This window comes from Mus caroli, unplaced genomic scaffold, assembly GCF_978045245.1.
Source record: "Mus caroli unplaced genomic scaffold, Mus_caroli_1 scaffold_20, whole genome shotgun sequence".
NCBI lineage: Eukaryota > Metazoa > Chordata > Mammalia > Rodentia > Muridae > Mus > Mus caroli.
The window spans coordinates 13564065-13569742 of NW_028227275.1; the positions used below are offsets into that span (position 1 = coordinate 13564065).

At 46.6% G+C, this 5678-nt stretch overlaps 1 pseudogene; it reads right to left on the minus strand.

The window, feature by feature from the left end:
* Positions 1-739: 739 nt before the first annotated feature.
* On the minus strand, positions 740-856 carry LOC115030006 (small nucleolar RNA SNORA17; annotated as a pseudogene).
* Between the last annotated feature and the right edge of the window lie 4822 nt (positions 857-5678).

The following is a 5678-nucleotide window of genomic DNA, read 5'->3' on the forward strand; positions in this document are numbered from 1 at the left end:
TTCAGGGCTGGTTCATCAGCAACCCCTGCTGCCCAGGAGAGGTGCAGGGCACACTCTCCCAAGTGCTACAGCTGGTGAGGGGCAGGGCCAGCTCTATGCTCTCATGATCCTGGGGCCAGGTCTGCAGGTGTTGAAGGGAGATGGGGAGGGGAGGAAGGCAGCTAAGCCACCACATGGGGGACAAGAAGTAGGGACAGGTCTCCCACATTGCTGCAGGACCAGCAACCCAGATGTAGCCTCTGGTGGCAGCAAAGGACATGGTCCCAGGTGGCATCACCGGCTACTCACATCATGCTGATCCTCACTACCGTCCAGTCTCCAGTTCTGCCTCTCTTCATTGTGCCCACATCCTTCTGTTTCTCTCTCTCTCCCATTTCTCCCTCACTTACTTGCTCCTCTTAATGGATCCCAAAGTCCTGAGTGTCTGGAGTTGTCTCAGGAGTGGTCTCAGGAGTGCTGTGTCCCTCTCATGGATTATGGCTCTGGGCAGGGGTCACCTCAGGTATGATCTGTCTCCCATGCCCAGGCCTGCACTGCACTAGACTGTCACCCAGCCTGCCAGAGTAGCCCCATGCAAGGGTTGTCTATCTCGGGCTCACTCCTGCCTGGGGCCTAGAGGTCCCAGGTTGGGGAGGGGGGAGGTGTTATTCTAGTCCCTAGCTTGCTCCCAATCCTGGAAGCCCACGCTGGCCTGCCTGGTGCTGAACTGGTGGTCATCTCAGGCTTGCTGTTTTCAGGGAATGTTAGGCTATTAGATGTCCATAGATCAGAACACTGAGTGTAGACAGAGCCTCTCTTGGCCACATACTGAGACACATGTGACACAGCAGCCACCTGTAACCCTTCTAGGGGCAGGGGCATCACTGATTGGTTTTTATCATCTTTATTACCATAGCTATGTGTTTGCTGGAGATGCTGTGAATTTCTTATGCCATTAACTAATGGTATAAAGGAAATAGCAGGTATATAAAAAGTTAGGGTCAAGTAGTTGAGATGTTAGTATCCAGGCCTAAAACTTCAGAGCCAGCCTACCTTCCACTTGTCTTTGCCAGCTGGGAAGATGTGTTAATGTTCTCAGGCATGTTTGAGGGAACACTGGCCATGTGCCATTCTGAGCCACCTCCCACATTCAGGCTTCTGTGAATCATGTGTTGGTTCTGAATCAACACATGCTCAGAACAAGGGTCTGCCAGCTCCTGCTCCTGGCCCAGCCATCTCACGAGGCTCAGCACACTTTTCTACGTGAGCTCTGACTGTAGAACCTCGGCATGGGGTGTGGGGGGGTGGGGGGTGTTGATCTCTGACTCCTTCCACCACATTCCCGAAGATGACATCTCAGAGATGACTAACTAGCACTCTGTCGGGAAAGGTAGACAGCTGTTCTTTCCTACCCAAAAGGAACAGGTCAGGATGGCTTCGGGTAAATGGCTCAAGACTACAGGGCAAATTCTAAGACTACATTTTGGTCCTTAAGAGTGAACTTTATTGAATATATTCATCCTAAGCACTGAGAGAGTAACTAGCTCGTTTTTTAGTTATTGAACATAACAACTTGGGCCCCCCCATTCTTACTACAAGGGTGTGGAGAGCCCTGCCGCGAGCAATCGCCATTATAAGATGGCGCTGGCCTCCGCTGTGCCTAACTAGTAAACAAGCCTTGTACGCAGGTGCGAGAGTGAACTCACACCTAGTCACTGCCCATCTCGGGGCGTAGTAATGGGGTGATGGGTGAGCAACGAATCAGGAGCTGACACACCATATCGGGTGCTGAAACGCCATGGCTGAGAGCTATATAAGCGACTCCATTTTCTGGGGTTGGGGTCTTCCCTCTTGAAGAAGCAATAAAGCTTTTGCCGCAGAAGATTCCGGTTGTCCCGAGTGTGTTCTTGCCGGCGGGGACAAAAGCTCGGGATACAAGGGGAAAGAAAGCAGTCCAAAGTTGTTATGAGATGAGTTTACCGACATTTTAAACTAAACATGGAAGTTACATAGTTCACAATGTTGGAAACCCGTCACAACAGCTTTGAGCTGCTTTCGATAATGTTGTTGATTTGGGGGGGTGTGGGGGTGGTTCGAGACAGGGTTTCTCTGTATAGCCCTGGCTGTCCTGGAACTCACTTTGTAGACCAGGCTGGCCTCGAACTCAGAAATCTGCCTGCCTCTGCCTCCCCAGTGCTGGGATTAAAGGCGTGCGCCACCATGCCTGGCTTGTTGTTGACTTTTATATTACATCAAAGCATTGTGAAAGATTAGATTCGTGCTAGGCTTGGTGAAGTTTCTTTGTAAAAAAAAAAAAATCATTAAAACAAAAAAAAATGTGGGGGCATTACTTAGAAAACTAAGAAAATAAAATCATTGAACATTCCAACGTCTGTTTTTACACCTGTAATCACAATAATGACTTTCTCCAATGGTTCTTTCAGGATCTACCACTAAGCAGTGTGTGTAAAAGCTGAATTTAGTTATGGCAAAAGAGATGTGAATGCTTAACTCTGTTTTCTCCAACTCTTCCCTCCTGAAGCTCACAGGAGTCTCAGTTTCTCTCTCTCTCTCTCTCTTCTGTATTATTCATCTGTGTTTTTATTAGAGACTCCATCCATCAGATGACAAGTTTTATTTAATCATAGAAAATATATAGAATGACCTATCTTTTTGGAAACTATAGTTACCCAACAGTTTGCCATAACCCGCAGGTTTAAGAGAAGAGGAAACCCCCGCTCTGACCAAGTCAATGTGTTCTCTTTCTGAAGGGCCTCTGGTTGGATAAATCTAGGTCATGAGAACTGCATAAATAAATGATGGGAACAGAATGCTCACCTGTGGATTTGCAGAATTTTTATGCTATTGGGACCCTATGTAAAAAGGAGCCCTACTGGACATAGTGGTGAATACCTTTAATCCCAGCAGTCCAGAGGCAGAAGCAGGTAGATCTCTGTGATTTTGACTCTAGCCTGGGCTACATAATGAGACCTGAGGTCTCAAAAACATCCTAAATAAAATAATAATAATAATAGTAATAAATGGAATTAAAATAAGCCACGTGTTCATTCCGTTTGCTGATGCTGTGTGCAACTTTTTTTTATTCAGAATGGATATATTGCCACGTGTGTGGCACATGCGTGCAATCCCAGCCCTTAGAAGGTAGGGGCAAGAGGGCTGATGAGTTCAAAGGCAGCCTGGGATACCTAGAAAGGAATGGCTTATATTGGGTGAAATACCTAGAATGAGTGAATCAGTAAGGGGAAAGCTGATAAATAGGTTGTTCTGACATGAAAGTGATTCTTGACCATGAACGTCAGGGGTTTTCTTTCTAGCAGAATTCTCTGGGCTAGACTGAGCCCTAATCTATACTGTTGTATAATTTCCTAGCACTGTGCCTGTAGACAACAGAATTGTGTTTTCAATATTCATCACATTTCAAATCTATAGAAAACTTGTAATGAGTTTTCTACTGTGTAAATGCATTATTTCTACAAATAAATAGAAGGAGGCAGAAGGAGGAAGAGGGGTGCCTCCATTCCTCTGAACTACACATTCCAGTTGGAAACATCCTCTCCTGTTGCATTTTATCAACCACCTTCAGTTGGAAAAAGAAAAAGAAATCCAGCCATCCCAGAAAGCGGGTGAGTAGATTAACACAAAGCAAGTGAGTACAGCTGTCTTAAAAATCGTGCTTACTTAGGCTGCTTACAAACCAGGCGCTCTCTAAGCCCCATTTACAAACAAATACTTAAAATTACTTCTCTAAAAAAAGGTTCTGTCCATAGTTCTAAGCACCCCTCAAAACTGCCAGATGTCAGTATGGCTTTTCTAATTCCCTTCCGGTGATGGGCCTGTTTCCCTGTGGGCTAGAACAGACTTCCCACAAACAAAATCAAGGAGTGCCCGTGTCTTGCCTTTACCTGAAAATGTCTCGAGGTTACAGTTCTGACCTGTCATCATTCAAAAAGATTAGCGCATCAAACTTTAAATGAGCTGGCAACAGAGGGCCTAAAGAAAACATAACAAGCAGTTACACGGTTGTAAAATCTCCAGGACCCAAAAGGCAAGCAGGAGCTTGTTTCTTTACCTTCCTATGGCAAAACGGGGGGATGGTCCCCGTGAGAAAGCCAGGTCTTCACTTCTGATCATGATCTGAAGCAGGAGGCTGGGGCAGGGTATAGCTCAGAGGTACAGCATCTGCCTGATATGTAGGAGGCCCTGGGTTCCACTCTTAGCATCAAGGAAAGAACTTGACAGGTTAGAAACAAGGGCCTGGTCACACTTTCCCATCATAACAAGTATCATACAAACTCACACTCCATAGTGGAAATTAACTCAGCTCCTGATGCCTGTCTGCAGGAACCATGGCCTCAAGCCCTTTGTCCCATCACACCCTCTAAAGCCTAACCTACTGGATGATGTTGAAGAAAAAATGCCAGAAAGGAAGTAAGGGAGGTGAACACATATTCTAGGTCTCTTTTGGGAAGGTTCTTGAATTTACCCTACTCCTTCAAATTTGGGGAACTCCAACCTAAAATGCCCTTCGTTCCCTCCTAATCAACTTCCCTCCCCTCACTCCCACCTTCCCCAGCCCCACCCCAGCTTGATTTTGTGGCCTTTATGTGGCCCTGGCTGTGCTGGAACTTGCTCTGTAGACCAGACTGTCCTCAGACACCTGCCTTTCCTTCCCTAGAGCTGAGGCTGTGTGCCATGTCACCTGGCTAATGTTACTCTATCTCTCATACTCTTCCTAATATTACTGTATTTCTTCATGCTCTCCCTAGTGGTACCGTATCTCCTAATGCTCTTCCTAGTGCTACTGTCTCTCTTCATGCTCTTCCCTGTCTCCTCCCCTTACTCCCACTAGCAATAGTTCTTGCAGTAAGCTCAGTGCACATGACCCGCAGCTACACAGATGACAACAGTGGGAGCGCCGTTGAGGGGAGTGGAGAGAAGCCACGAGTCCCATCTTCACCATGCTGAGATTGACTGTCACTGAGACGTCCATGGAGGTGGGCAGGAGAAGTCAGAAATGCTAATCAGACATCTTTGGGAGAGAAATTTGTATTGGATAGAGTATGTGTGATGTCTGTAATTAAGAATACAGGGAAAGAAAAAACTAAAAGCATTTCTCCTGGGGCTTTAAGGAAACTGAAAGTGTTAGAAGCCAGGATGTCAGAGTTTGGGAAGGTCTTGAGGATATACAAAGGAAAGGGGTCCGATCTACTCCATGTAGAGGAGTGGGAAATGCCAGCCCCTCTCTTCATGGGGTCAACCAGCCAGGATGGTCTCCATAGGTCTACAATGTGACCTTGACCTTTGATGCTCTGTGGATGACAAGCTGCTCCAGCTGGTCTTGCCTGTGAGTGGCAGCTCTTCTGGTGTTAGTTTTCTTTACTTTGGTGCATGCCAATCTTTTGGCTGAAGAATAGTCTGCCAATAACCTCATTACATTTCTTCCCATGCATGTTGCAGGATCAGGAACAAGCCTGGGGAAAGATGGGACTTCCTTCAATAAGGTCCCAGCAGCTGGCTGAGGTCCTTTCCCTCCACTCTGAAGTCACACCTAGGAAAGGAATCGCTCTTCTAATATTGGCAGACTAGGGTCCTTCAATGCCAAGAGCTTATGAGCTAGACTGACAGACTCAAAAGCTCATAGCCACTGAGAACTAAAGGCTTACGGCTCCAGGCTGTAG